Source organism: Pinus tabuliformis, chromosome 1_1 (genome assembly GCF_031772625.1).
Source record: "Pinus tabuliformis cultivar Carrire ecotype Pingquan chromosome 1_1, CPIR1, whole genome shotgun sequence".
Taxonomy (NCBI): Eukaryota; Viridiplantae; Streptophyta; class Pinopsida; order Pinales; family Pinaceae; genus Pinus; species Pinus tabuliformis.
Window position 1 is genome coordinate 38,050,663 of NC_142297.1, and position 14,928 is coordinate 38,065,590.

Genomic DNA, 14,928 nt, shown 5'->3' on the forward strand with positions numbered 1-14,928 from the left:
TATCGGCGGTAAGTTCAGGAGAAGACTCTCCTGTCGGAGAATCAGGCAAAGTGATAATTGGAGTAGTTGAAGCCTTGGAAGACTTCTTCTTGCTCTTTGTATTCACGATACCAATCATACCATCAGCGGCATGAGATCCCGAAGGAGCAGCAGCGATTTGATTCGACTTTGGAAGATCCGGAATCTTCTCGTGTAATGTACCCGACTGAGTGTAAACTAAGTCAAGGTATTGTGCCTGAGCAATGACTTGCTCCTCAGTAACTACTCCGGCCTTAGCTACATCTTCAGTAATCTTCGGTAATAATGATTTGACAAACCATTCAGCTAAGATTTGGTCCGGGATAAAAACTTTCACTAACCTCCTACGACGTCTCCACTCATGGATGTGATCAGAAATGTACGTGGACGTCGATTGTTTTAGTGAAGTTAATAACTCCGTGCCGTTATCGTATCTGACCGGCAACTAAAAGTGAGTTAAGAACGAGGTAACTAACTGGCTAAAGTTGTAAAAAGAGGCCCGTGGTAACTCAATGTACCACTTGGCCGCGAGACCAATGAGTGTACGTTGAAAAAGACGTAAGCGGATGGAATCATCTGAGATAGAATTCGAAGCACACCAGAGGTGGTAAGTCATCACGTGATTGGATGGATCCTCTCCAGACTTACCTTCAAACTTGGGTATATCACTGGGCAACTTGTTTGGCATTGGCGGCCAAAACTGAAGATATTGAATTGGATCATTAGTTAGGCGCGTCAAGTCGGGTAAATCCAAAGTTGCAATAAACGGTAACTGCCGGTTAGGATCTCTAAAACTCTGGGTCACAATACCAGCCCCAGGAGGAGGATATCCAGGATAACTAGGAACAGGAGTCGCATTTGGGATATTATATCCTCCTGGAAAACCAGGATTAACCGGACCGTACTGGGGTTGTGGAGGTTGTTGATAAGTGTACCCAGGATACGGTTGATACTGGTAAACCGGTTGTTGGACAGCTTGCCCATGTTGGTACTGTCCCTGGTACGGAGGTTGAACAAATTGAGGTTGAGTAGTAACAACCGTACTTATACCAGGCTGACCTACAGGCATCTGGACCGTGGTTTGAATCGTAGATCCAGACAATGGTAAAGATGTCTGAGGTGTGGTAACAGGGACAGTAGAAACTGGAGCCGTCGATACTCCAGAAGTAAGTATGGTAGATGTAGCGGTAGTTGCAGCAGCCGTTTGAGATGGAGTACTAGGTGCAATTGGCGGCTGAGTAACTACCGAAGTTACAGAAGTTTGAACATTTGGCTGGACAGGTTGCGGTTGCTGGGTTAGACCAGAAACTACGGGTTGTCCAGCTTGAGGAACCATCTGTATACTTGGCTGCAACACCTGTTGACCCTGTGATGGATCCCATACTAACATTCCAGGGTATTGACCCGTAACAGGTTGAGGATACTGAGATCCATAACCGATTGAGGGTAGGATTGATAATTGTAAGGTGCAGTTCCCATACTTGGAACATATGACTGACCTTGAGGCGGTTGATAACCTTGACTTGAGTATTGACCTTGAGGTTGATAACCTTGAGGTAAATACTGATACTGGGGTTGACCTTGACCTTGAGGTTGGTACCCTTGAGGTTGATAACCTTGGGGTTGATACCCTTGAGGTTGCCATCCTTGAGGTTGATATTGATACTGAGGTTGACCCTGGGGTACATATTGAGGCTGGGGTTGACCTCGAGGCGCGTATTGCACCATAGGTGCATACTGACTTTGAGGTTGCCCCCCAGACACGATTTGTGTACCTTGAGGTTGCCCCCCAGGCGTTAACTGCGGTTGCCCCCCAGGCGGTAATGGGCCACCTTGAGGTTGAGAAACGGGAACTGAACCTGACATCATGTAAATGTTTCCTACACCCAATGGTACATTACCACTGTTTCCAATTAATAACCCACGATCAACGGGTTGAGGAGATGCTCCCGCAAAGGTACCAGAAAGAGATTGATACCCAGTGGGAACAGAAGGACCGCCGTGTAAGAAAGATTCAGGACTTTGAGTAAACACGGACGACTGACCAGACATATTTACAGGAGTATAAATACCTCTAGGTGGAAAAGGAGTACAAGGTGGAGAAAAACCTACCCCTGAGTTGTCTAAATAATTGGTTAACGAAAGGTACCAAGTAGTACTTCTAGGAGGACTGTAAAAGATGGATTCACGCTCCCTTAGATCAATAGTAAGTTGACCTTCAAGGTTAGAGACACCTATATCCTCTTCTGGAGCAAGTTCTTCTATAGCAATCAAACCAGTAGGAAGATTTTCGGTGATAATTCTTTCTATTCTCAGTGAATCTTGAACACTAGAAGTTGGAGTAACAGGTTCAGATATTTCTGGTTCTTCGCCTGTATCACTAGCAGACGAAAAACTACCAACAAGCTCAGAAACTGAAACAGCTTCGGGATTATAACCTGTCTCTAAACTTTGGTAATCTGGATGGACTACCAAGGAAGATTCTCCTTCTTCAGGTGAACCTACTCTACTGTCACTAGGAGGAGTTACAAGGACCTTTAACCCTTCGTACTGACCCGGAATGTCTTCAGGAGATTCACCCCGCGATTTACGGAGTTTTCTTAACAAATCTATTCTGGTAACAATCTCAGGAGACTTGCCCCGAAGTCGACGGGACTGTCTCGGTAATTCCGCCACAATTAAAGATTTTTAACTACAACACACGAAAACAAAGTAAAAATTTCAAATCAAACCACCTAAAGTCTTCTAAAGAAGCAAACAAATTTGAAGCACACGCCTAAAGAATCTAGAACGTCAAACCAAACACAAACAGTAGTCTTCCGGACCAAAAGCGTTAGTTGGTGATGAAGTCCAACCTCGCTGGATTCAGTACAGAAATGGCGGGTGGAACAGTTACCCCGGCAACCTGCTTAATGAATAGACCGGCACAAGTTCCTCCACTTTAACCATCTCGAAGTGAAGTGAACCCCCCGGAAAATCCAAGTGAGTATAACCGACGTCTGCTCCAGGTACAGTGGGACCTTCCCTCCACCGTCACCTCGGTAGAACCCTAAAGATTATGGTCACTAAAGTTACCAATCACAACAATTACACCTGGGGGAACAGTCTAAACTCCGACAGCACGCAAGGGCAGAGTAACAAGCTCAATCCCCTTACCGGCTCCTTGACAGTAATCCAAGGTTTACCGATAAGTGACCCCTGGCTCCTCGACAATGGTTAATCCGAGGTTTACCGTTTGTAATACGTACTGTCTGGCGTCGTTCCCAACGAGGGGGAATGATCCCCTCACTGGTTCGGACACGAGCTCGTGCTTCTCCTTTAAGAGGAGCTTTCCCAGAGTGCAATTGAAACAATTGGATTTATTCTACTCAAGATAAACTATCTGTTTGGTTTTGTAGTCTTGGAGAGTTAAGTACTCACCTACTCCAAGACCCTAGCCTAAGCTATGTTGGTGTTTCAGAGCCCTAGAAAAATAAAAATTACTAGATTGATTTTAATTTAAGCGTTACTTTTAAGGTTGTTTCTTAAGTCAAAAGGTGATGGAAGTGAAACCAGTGGTGTGTTGACTCGACTCGAAACCACTACAAAATGCACCTAGGATGATTTACCCACTACTTTACTTTTTCGATGAATTGCTTAACTAAAAAGTTGAGAGAATGCAATTTTTATAAAAGCAACTTCTTAATTAAAGACAATCAAAGAAACAATTCGTTTGTCTTTTCCAAGCATAAAAACATGACCGCTCTTTACTTGCACGAAAAAACTCTTTTTCTTCCAAAAACTTTAAATGCTACTTGAAACAAAACTTTTAAAAGGAGATGTTTTTGTATTTTTCTTATTTAACGAAAAACATAAATCTATTTTAATAAAAATCAATTGCAAACTATGAAATCTATGAAAATTCACTCAAAAAATAAAAACAAACAAATCAAAAGGAAATTACCTTAATTAACCTAATGAGGCAAAGCCAACAATGATTATTCTAAGGTGTTTTACTTGATCACAATCAAATCAAGGACTAGCTTATTGCAGAACCAAAAACTAGTCAAAACAAAACTCTAATCTTTTTGTTCTTTTGTAAAAAGGAAATCAACACTTTATAAACAAGTAATTCGAAATTTGACCCAAAAGACAACTTAAATGACAAGCTGCTCACACAAGGAGACTTTACGACAGGCCCGACTTCTAAGAAGGCTGACAAACCAGAGAGATCTAAGGCTGGACAACTTTCTACCGTCAAAGTCACTACAGGACCTATCAAAAAATCAAACCCTAGGCCTAAACTTCGTTGAAATCCACTAAAACACTCAAAGCTCACAAAACAAGTTCAGGTGAAAATTTTTGACAGGGTACTAAAGGATCTGGGCAGAAAACACTAAAAAAAAGCAAAATCTAAAAGCAATTAAAGCAAAAATGGAGTTTTCCTAAATTTTTACAGGAAGACGCAGGCAACCCGTTAGAACAGGCGTGGGCCCGCTCTGTGCAAACGGAAACAGCGCGTCCAAAGACGCACTGTGCAGTACTCAGAGGGTGCGTCCTTCTGGAAAAGTTAAGAAAAACCAAATCTAACTAAATCTAAAGCTAAGCCACCCAAATACTAATTCTCACAGTCAAAAACCAGAAAATAAAAATGATTTTCTCAGAGCAAAGTTCACACAAAGGAAAAGACTTTCACATTAATGGCTTCCCCAGTATGGTCGCCAATTTGTCGTGGCGGAAAAAGTCGTTTGTGCGGACACAACTGACCTCCCTAGGAGTCTAAACTCTCTAGTGACAAACAAGACAAAATGGAGCGATCTTTCTCTAAATACATCTTTTAAAACATGAAAACTACAAGTGTTTAGGCTTACCTTATTCCAAAACGCTGTTGTTGTAGTCCGTCCTTGCCGATCCGGATGAGCTCCTCCTTCACATCAATTCCTGCAACCACAAACAATCAAACAATTACCAAGCACTTGCATCTCATATAATAAAACATATATTCAACATGCAGACCAAGGAACACATGAAATAACTCATTAACACAAGCTATTGAGAAAAATGAACCAGTTTGTATTAATAACGAAGTTCCTCCCAGGGTCCATCAAGGGTTTTCCTCTACTTTGACAAAGCTCACCCACTTCCAAGTAGAATCAAGCAAAGACAATCTCTCCTCACAAGGTTCTAAATGGGAGTCCTAATTCCTGCAGCATTTACCCAAAGAAAATGTATAGCTTCAACCTCTCCTCCCTCTGGCTCAATGCCTTTATTTATAGTGCTGTAAAGAGGTTATTCAGGTCCACCATCAATGGGATAATCCCCCTCTTTGGGTGGGATAGCTCCCTTATTGATGGGATAAGTTCCTCCTTAATAGGGATACATGAACCAACTGGAGGCGCATCCATTTCATCAAACCGACCTCTAGAAAGTTCTAGAAGTAACCACAAGTAACTTTTTTAAGATGAAACTTGCGCATTTTGCCTTTTACAGAAGGACGCACCTGTCCCTTAACATACAGAGCGTCCTAGGACGCAGCTTTTGTGAACATTGTGAGCGTCCCCGCAGGTAAGGCTTGAGAGAACACGCGTCCCCAGAGATAAACACATTTTTTACAAGACTTTCTCTCTTCTTTGAGTTTGAGATGGATAGCAGAGGCATAAGACTTGCCTAAGAGGGTAGCATGACTGTTGATTGAGCCATACTAACTGTAAATAGTCATGGTGACATTTTTTAGTGTAACACAGCTGTCTCCACCTCTCTCCATGTTAAGAATATAGAGTTCGGCCCAGAAAGAACCTTGAAAATCAATCCATCCCTATCCACTTCCCAAGAGAAGGAACTATGTAGCTTGCTGAGAAAACACCTAGATGCCTTCGCCTGGAGCTATAAGGAGATGAAGGGAGTGCACCCTTCAGTATGTACTCATGATATATACATCAAGAAGGATTGCAAGCCATTTAGGCAGCCTAAAAGAAGGATGAATCTAGCACTTAAAGATATTGTTAAGGAAGAACTACAGAAATTGCTTGATGCAGGATTCATCTATCCCATCTCTGACAGTGAATGGGTCTCTCCTTTAGTGCTAGTGCCAAAGAAAAATGGTAAGTGGAGAATCTATGTCAACTATCGGGAATTGAACAAAGCCATTAAAAAGGACCATTTTCCTTTACCTTTCATAGATCAAGTGTTATACGGTCTGGCAGGGAAAAAGTTTTTCTCTTTCCTAAATGGGTTTAGCGGGTACAATCAGATTCAGATCAGCTCGGAAGACCAAGATAAGACCACTTTCACTTGTCCTTGGGGTACCTTTGCATACCGAGTCCTTCCTTTTGGTTTGCGTAATGCTCTAGCCACTTTCCAAAGAGTGGTACTGAGTATATTTTCTGAATTAGTTCATGATGCAGTAAAGATATACATGGATGACTTTACTCCTTATGGCTCCGACTTTCAGGAAACCTTATCTAATCTAGGAAAAGTTCTAGACAAATGTATTGAGATGAACTTGTCCCTCAGTCCAGAAAAATGTGAATTTTTGATGACTAAAGGGACTGTGATAGGTCATGCAATCTCTCAACAAGGACTGCAGGTGGACCCCAATAAAATTGCCATCATCCAAAGGGTCCCACCTCCTCAAAAGGTGAGAGATGTTAGAAGTTTCCTAGGCTTAGCTGGGTATTACTGAAGATTCATTAAACATTTTAGCAAGCTGGCCTCTCCTTTGTTTGGCCATTTAGGTAAAGATGTCGAGTTTATATGGTCGGAAAATTGTCAAGAAGCCCTAGATACCTTGAAGAGCAAGCTCGTGACTGCCCCAATTCTAGGAGGCCCAAACTAGGCCCTACCTTTCCACATTCACACAGATGCCTCAAACAAAGCAATAGGAGCAGCCTTGGAACAAATTGATGAAAAGTTACCATATGCCATATACTTTATAAGAAAAAACTTGTCAAAGGCAGAGTTAAACTATAGGGTGACCGAGAAGAAACTCCTAGCTGTCATGCATTCTTTAAACAAATTCAGACATTATATCACAGGCTATCAAACTTTTGTGCACATTGATCATGCTGCAATTAGATATTTAATGAACAAACTGGATGTGAATGCTCGCATTATTAGATGGTTTCTTTTACTGTAGCAGTTTGATTTGACCATTATTAATAAGCCTAGTAAAGAAAATGTTGTTGCTGGCTTTTTGTCTAGAGTAAATTTGCCTGCAGGTGAAGAAGGAATGGTGGATGACCAAATACCAAATGAACACCTGTTTGCTATCTCAGTAATCTCTCCATGGTTTGATGATATAGAAAACAACTACTTGGTTTCAACACAGTTTCCACCACATCTGTCCTCAAAAGAGAAGAGCAAGATAGTGAGGAAAAGCACTCGTTTCACCTGGATTGGGGGAAATCTCTTCAAACTTGGCCCAGATCAGATCTTGAGAAGATGTTTCAGGGAGGAGGAAGTCTTTGACATCCTCCTGACCTGTCATGATGGGCCTTGTGGAGGTCATTTTGCAGTAAAAAGAACTGCCTTCAAGATACTGCAAGCAGGCTACTATTGGCCCACTCTTCATTAGGATGTGAGGAGATATACTAGCTAGTGTGATCAGTGCCAGAGGATGGGGAAACCTACTCCAAAGGATGAGATTCCCATGCAACCTCAAGTGACCTTTGAACCATTCGAGAAGTGGGGCATGGACTTTGTGGGTCCTATCATCCCTCCTTCAAACCAGAAGCAATACATCATTGTGTACACCGATTACCTAACAAAGTGGGTAGAGACAAAAGCAATCAAAGCAGTGACAGAGGAAAAAGTAGTTGAACTTTTTAGAGAGAACATATTCTACAAGTTTGGGTATCCAAGAGAATTGGTCACAGATCAAGGTAGTCAGTTTACTTCCAATTTGATTGAAGACCTGCTCACACATCATAGAATCAAGCACGAGACTTCAACTCCTTACCATCCACAAGCCAATGGGCAGGTGGAGGTCACTAACAAAGCATTGGAAGGGATCCTAACAAAGGTAGTGAGCAGCAGCAGAAAAGACTGGGCGGATAGATTAGTTGAGGCCACTTGGGCCTACAATACAACATGGAAGACCACTAGAGGGTTCACACCCTATGAGCTGGTCTATGGGAAGAAGGCTTTGATGTTAATAGAATTTGAATTCAATACCCTGAGGATGGAAGCTCAGCTCGACCTAGACCTCAGCCATGCATAGAAATAAAGATTACTTCAGCTCAATGGATTGGATGAACAAAGAATGCAGGCCCTTCTCCATACATAGGTAGTTCAGCTTCAGAGAAAGATATGGCATGACAAAAACATCAAGGAGAAGCAATTCCAAGAGGGAGATTGGGCACTACTCTATGATTTAAGATACAAAGATTTCAAGGGCAAGCTAAGTACAAGATGGCTGGGACCCTACACTTTGGAGATATGCAATGACATTGGTTCAGTTCTGATCACAACCATTGATGATGAAGCCATCCCATGCTCGTCAATGGAAATTGATTGAAAGTCTACATGAAACCCCTCTCCAAGCGAGATTTCACTGAAAATTTGAATAAGACAGTGATGGTAGTGGAGCATGTCTTGGCCTCCACTTCATCCACTCACTGAAGAAAAAGAAAAATAAAAAATAAGGACTCAAGTGAAAACCTCCATCAGGTGCTTGAGTCCCATCATTGGGTTGAAAACCTCTTCTGAGGCGGCCCTGTGATGTCAAAAAAACAAAAGAGAAAAATAAGATCCCTGGGTGAAAACCTTGCTTGGGGACACCTAGGGTAGGAAATTAGGGTGAAACCTCCCTGAGGCGCCCTAGTTGTTTAAAAAAAAAAAAAACAAAACAAAACAAAAGAGAGAAAAAGAAAAATGAATTTCCAGTTGCATTGCAGGTTTGCAAGAGGACTACAGGAAGCAGCAGAAGGTGCCAAGGGAGCCTTGAAACCAATACCAACACCTATCCTATCTTCTCACACCTTTCTTCATCATTCTTGGCATTCTTTTCTCCTCACTGTGCTTCTTTTTCAAAAACTGTGTTTTCTATAGGAGGCTCTGTGTTTTCTACAGGAGGCTCCTGTAGGAATTATAGAGAGCTAGAAATGGATATAAAAGGCAGTTTGAGGGATAGGGAAGCTTCATAAAATATCTATAAATCCTCCTGCAGTCTTCAAACCTCCTTGCCATCATTTCCAAGCTTGCATCACATCCCAAGCATCATTCTCCTTCCTGCCCAAGAAAAGCACAGAAAAAAACAGTTTTTTAGGAAAAAGAAAAGAAACAAAAATAAGAAAGGAAACAACACCATCCACCTCACCTGAAGCCTACCTATTACCTCTCCATCTCTATCTACATATTTGGCATCATCCTCATAGCTCCAAGCACAGAAAGAAGCTGAAGTTTCAAAGGGATAAGTAGCTACAGAAGCTCCTGTAGGAATTCCTGTAGCAGCTAATCCCATTAAAATCCAGCATTAGCAACAAGGGGGTGCAAATATGAAGGTTGAAGAAGACACCTGAAGATCAAATCCAGCCAGAAAGGAACCTATATAAATCACAGCCACACATCAGCAAGCAAATAACATGCATAAAAAAAAAGAAACAAAGGCATGCAACAGAGAGAAAGAGCCACAACCTTCACAGCAAATACATTCAGATCTCAGGTAAGTAACTAACCCGCTCCTCTATTTGCATTTGTATAATTAGAAGGCATGCAACAACAACGATATGGTTGAGGTTGAATGAGGGAAAGGTGGCCAGTTAACTTGGCCACCTTCAGCTAGTTGACTCCACTCATCCGAAGATGTCACCCACACGTGTGCACAGTCAACTCAGGAAAGATGTCAAGGACAAGTAGTGGAGGAAGTGTGAACTCCAATGCAATCATGAGGGATGATTACGAGGAAAGGGCCATGATGACAAGGTAGGTGGGGACCAACGGTCTGAATATGGCCAACGTACACTTGGCCAACTCACCCTCCATCACCGGAAATATCCATAAAAAGCAATAAGTACTCCTCCCCGAGCACTCTCACCACCTTTTCCTTCATTCTCTCCTCAAAACTCCGCTCCTGCAATCTCCTCGTGCCCCCACAGCCTCATAACCATCGTTCTCCATTGATCTCTCCCATATTCCTGCTCTCGGTGTTGTCTACAGGAGCACTTACAGGTTCTACAGGAGAACCTACAGGAATTCTACAGGAGGGACATTAGTCTTCTATAGGAGGGCTAGTGAGTTGTTTTGAAGGGAGAAAACATGGGTTTTAGCACAATTCTCGGGCTGAGGAGGTAGGTTCTATGCATACCCCCATTGAATATCAAAATATGCAAGCAGTGGTTAAAATTTTGAGGAGAAAATAAAGCCTTTAGGTGGAGGAAATACATAAAAGAATTTATGCTTATTTCTTAAAAAAACACAATCTCTCTGTTTCTCTGTTTTTCTTCAAAAATTGTTGTCTCCTTCTCCTCATTTGGTTTCCCAAAGAAGCATAAACAAAATGACAGGAGGTTTTATGAGGAAAGAGCCCACCAACTCCTCCAGGCTCCATGCACATCCCCAAGTAGTGGACATATTCACAAGAGCAAATTGGATGAACTTTTTTGAGAAATTCCGAGGGTTTGATGAGGAAATTGCTCAAGAATTTTCCCACTCTTTGGTCCCTCACACTAGAACACATGCCACTGTCACCTTTAGAGGCCTTTCCATGGAGATAACCCCTGAATTTATCAGTAGGGTCACTACCCTTCCTCTTGGATTGCCTTGGAGTAAGGATGAGAAACCAATTGGCCAAGCTGCTAAGAAAAACTTCTTCCAAAACAATGAAACCCCTGTAGAAGATAAAAATGGCATAAGAAGGGCTAGCATACCATATCCTTGGGATGAGGTTAGCTACCAAATAATCAAGTATATTTCCTGTGAGGGGAGGTACAACATTGTCTATGGTTACCACTTTACAATCCTTCAGGAATTAAGGTATGGCATGGATACTCCAACCCCTCAGAAGCTCAGCATCCCCTACTTCCTCCTGCAGTCCCTCATTGACTCCAGTACTAAAGTAAAAGCAAGAAATACAGAGCAGCTAGCTCACGATGGGTTAATCAAATTTTTAGTGGAAGAAGCCCTCCATACATTTACACTCCCTATAGCATGGGAAATCTTCTAAAACATGACAAGTTGAAGATGACATAAAGACCCTGACCTATGATATCAGTCCTACAGGCAGTGAGGAGGAAGAGAAACAAGGGGGAGAAGGTGAAGAAACTAGTGAGTTAGAAGAACAAGAAGGGAAGAAGGAAGAAACCAAGATAGAGGAGGAGAAAGATGAAGAAACATACCAGGAGGAAACAGAGAAAACAGAGATAGAAAAAGAGGCAAAAAAGACAGAAGTGTCCCCTGAGACTCTAGAAAGAGAGGCAGTAGCTGCTCTCACTGCCCTCAGCACACCAATTAAGCCAAAATAGAAGAGGAAGAGGTAGACCTCAATGTATTTCAAGGCTAGGAAGAGCACAAGAATCAAAACAGGGAAACCCCAGCCTTCTTCAAAAGTGCCAATTATTATTGAAGATTCACCCTCTGCCCAAGGAAAAGAATCCCCTTCCAAGGCACCTATCACATATGAAAGGGGGACTCCTAGATCCCCCACATGGAAAGAAAAGGTAGAACTACAGGACCCAAAAACAATCCTACAGGAGGCACAGACAGTTCTACAGGAGACCCTATCAAAACTACAGGAGACCCAAAAGCTTGAGAAAAGGGTAGAAGGACAACCACAGGGAAAGGAGGAAGAAACAGAGCTACAAGAACCTGATCCCCAACCCAGTCTTGGCTCCTACTACAATCTTCTTGAGGGGGGAAGAATAATTCCACAAAAATTTGCAATTCCACTATTCTTTGAATTAGAGAAAGAAAGAATAAGGACCCATAGGTGGATGCAAATAGCCAAATCCAAGGGGGTTGAGGATATTGGCCATATGGAGAACAAACTCAGAGAAATGGGCAGAGAGTTAAGTGTTGTCAAACACAGAGAAGCAATCACAAGAAGCCACCTTGAAATTGAAAATGAATTGCTAAGAAGACAACTGCAAGAGAAAGAGACCCAACTGGCATGTATGGCCAACTGGTCCATGGAGGCATTGCAATGTAGGACACTAGTAGAATCCTATGGCCTATATCTCAAGGACCAATGGTTGCAATTTTAGATAAGGACTTTGGCACAAAGAGGCACAATGCCTTTCCAAGATTACAAGCAGTTTATGGACCTGTGTGACCAAAGCACATCAGAAGATAAGGAAAAGATGGAAGAATTCTACCTGCATAACATGGCCCTCATAGACATGAATGTGTGGGACCCCAATGCTAGGCTAGGGGACCTGCAACTAATGGCCATGGCCTCATGGATGAACCATGAAGAGTTAAGGGCAGCAAAAATAAGAAGGTTGATGATAAAGGAGTAGAATGAGCCATTAATGATTAGAACTAAGCCATCAGACCCCATGGCACTCATCAGCACACATAACCTGCTTGCCCATAATCCTCAGATTTCCCCTAGATATATAAGTGATCAAGCACAAGCCATTGCACATTTTGAGGATATGGAAAGGTTACTTGGGGATGACTGTGTACATGCATGTATGAGGAGATGGAATACCTTACCACATAGTCTATAGATTAGGGAATATCATTCCCCAATGAGGATGAGGGAGGCATTAAGGAGAGTGCCAATGTATAAGCGCTCCATGCAGAGGCTAAAAGTCAATTGGATTGGCCTCAAATTGAGTCCCCCACTGCTACTAGGCATGCTGGAAGGCAGAAGAGAAGCAGAAGAGCAAGAGCAGTGGGAAGAAATAGACAGGAAGGCAGGATTCTATGACAAGGAAGAAGAGACCACATCAGAAGCATGGGATGCTAGGGAGGCCACCAGGGCCATAAAAGATGAGGAGATGGACTAAGTTGCTCAAAGGATGGGAAACACTTTCAGTAGGTGGGTGATGATGAGCCTCATAAATGGGTAATTATATGGGCTAATTTTACCTCCTAACCTAGTCAAATCAACCATTCTCTTAGCTTATTGTATGATATTCTAATTATATTTATGTTTATAGAGTGAGTTGAGTTAGTTATGATGCCATGTGGTCTAATATGTGTTTAATGCAGATTATTGATGAATTTTGTGGTCAAAGTCAAGGATCTAGTGGAAAAATAACAACAATAACTTGAAGGACAAAGGAGAGGACTTATAGGAGGGATTCCCCCTCATTTGTTACTCCTCACTTCGAATTCCCCTTCATTCAGCTCGGAGTACAAGTAGCCAAGTCAGGCATTAGCAGGCAGTTGAGCATGTGGAGGATGACTGATTACTATCTCGAGTTTTGGGAGCCAAGCCTCCTTGATTTTAAGGAATATATTGGTAGCTTAATTTTTATAAGTAGAGAGGCCTAGGGCCTCACTAGGGTCGGATTTTTGTTGTACTTTTTCTTATGTAAACTCTGCTCAACTTCGAGCTTATTATTTTGACAGTTTCATGTAATCTTGTTATTATTTTGGAAATAAAGATGGAATCCTTTTTGAGTTAGCACTGAGTTGGGCTGAATCTCTTGGGTTAGGGCCCAATCCAAGCAGCCAAGCTCCTCTTTACTTGTATTTGTATGTTTTATTTCAGTTGTAGATTAGATTGTTGTTAGATGTATTTCTTTCATGGTTAAGAATAGGTTGCTTTTGATGATTCAGTAGTTTGCTTCCATTTGTGCTTTCTATAGCAGGATAAGTAGTGGTAAAGAAAAGATCCAAAAGGATAGCAATAGTTCCTTGGCCTCTCTTCCTCCCTTTGGGACCATGATCTGAGGCAAAGACCCTCTTGCTGCCCCAAAAACACAGATTTTCCTCATTCATAGGACTTCTAGTGTTTACAGCTTTTTAGTTGGTTAATAGTCTAGTTTTGCTTTGCTTCAAAATTTCTTCATCATGCTCACTTCTTAATTTACAATAGTCCTCTTTCATGCTTTCCTTTCTTGTAGCATTTCTCAGCATTTCCTTTCATAGATCACAGTTTAGATTAGTTTGATGCAAAACTCTATTTTTCTAGATGCACTTATTTCATCGCTTGCTTCATCCCATTGGTTGATTGTCAGTTGTATATGTAGTAGATATATTCTAATAGTAGATCATATTATCATCCATCCCATCCTCCATCTTATCCATGCCCTACAGGTCACCCAAGTCTCCCCTCAATTTTGCCTTAGTTTCCTACATTTTTCATAGAATTCCTTCCTCTCTCCTTGAGAAAATCCAACCATCTTTCTCTCTCCTAATGATTCTTGGTAGACCCTAAGTGCCCTAAAACCTCATTCCAACCTTCATCCACCATTTCCACCCACTCTCACACCCTCAAAATAGCCAAAACTGCTCTCGGCCTCCTCCTGTAGGCCTCCTGTAGAACGTTATTTTTCCTCCTGTAGATTTCTTGTGTCCTCCTGTATATTTTCCTCTAGGATTTCTTTTGAAGGCCGAGTGTGGGAAAATACTCCATAAGGCCACCTAAGACCTTCTAGGACCAAACCACACCATCCTACATCCTCTCAAGCCCCAAAACTGCCTTTCAACACTACCTATTCACTGCCACATTCACAAACAATAAATCACATACATGTCAAATTCACATAAAAATACATAAAAATCCAAAAATATGTTTTTTGCTCATTTACTTCCATAAATAACTTAATTAGATGTTATTTACTTCTTTGAATAGTTAGATGGCATTCTTTTCATGGTTTTCATAGTGCTTTCTGCAAAATTAAGATTAGTTGGTTAAGTAGGATTTACTTGGTTTGATTTACATTTTAGTATTTCTCCTTTCTGCAGTTAGAGTAGTATCTGTAGAGTAGTCTTTCTCTCCTTTCATCACATATAGAGCTTCTTCTAGAATCCATAGAAGTT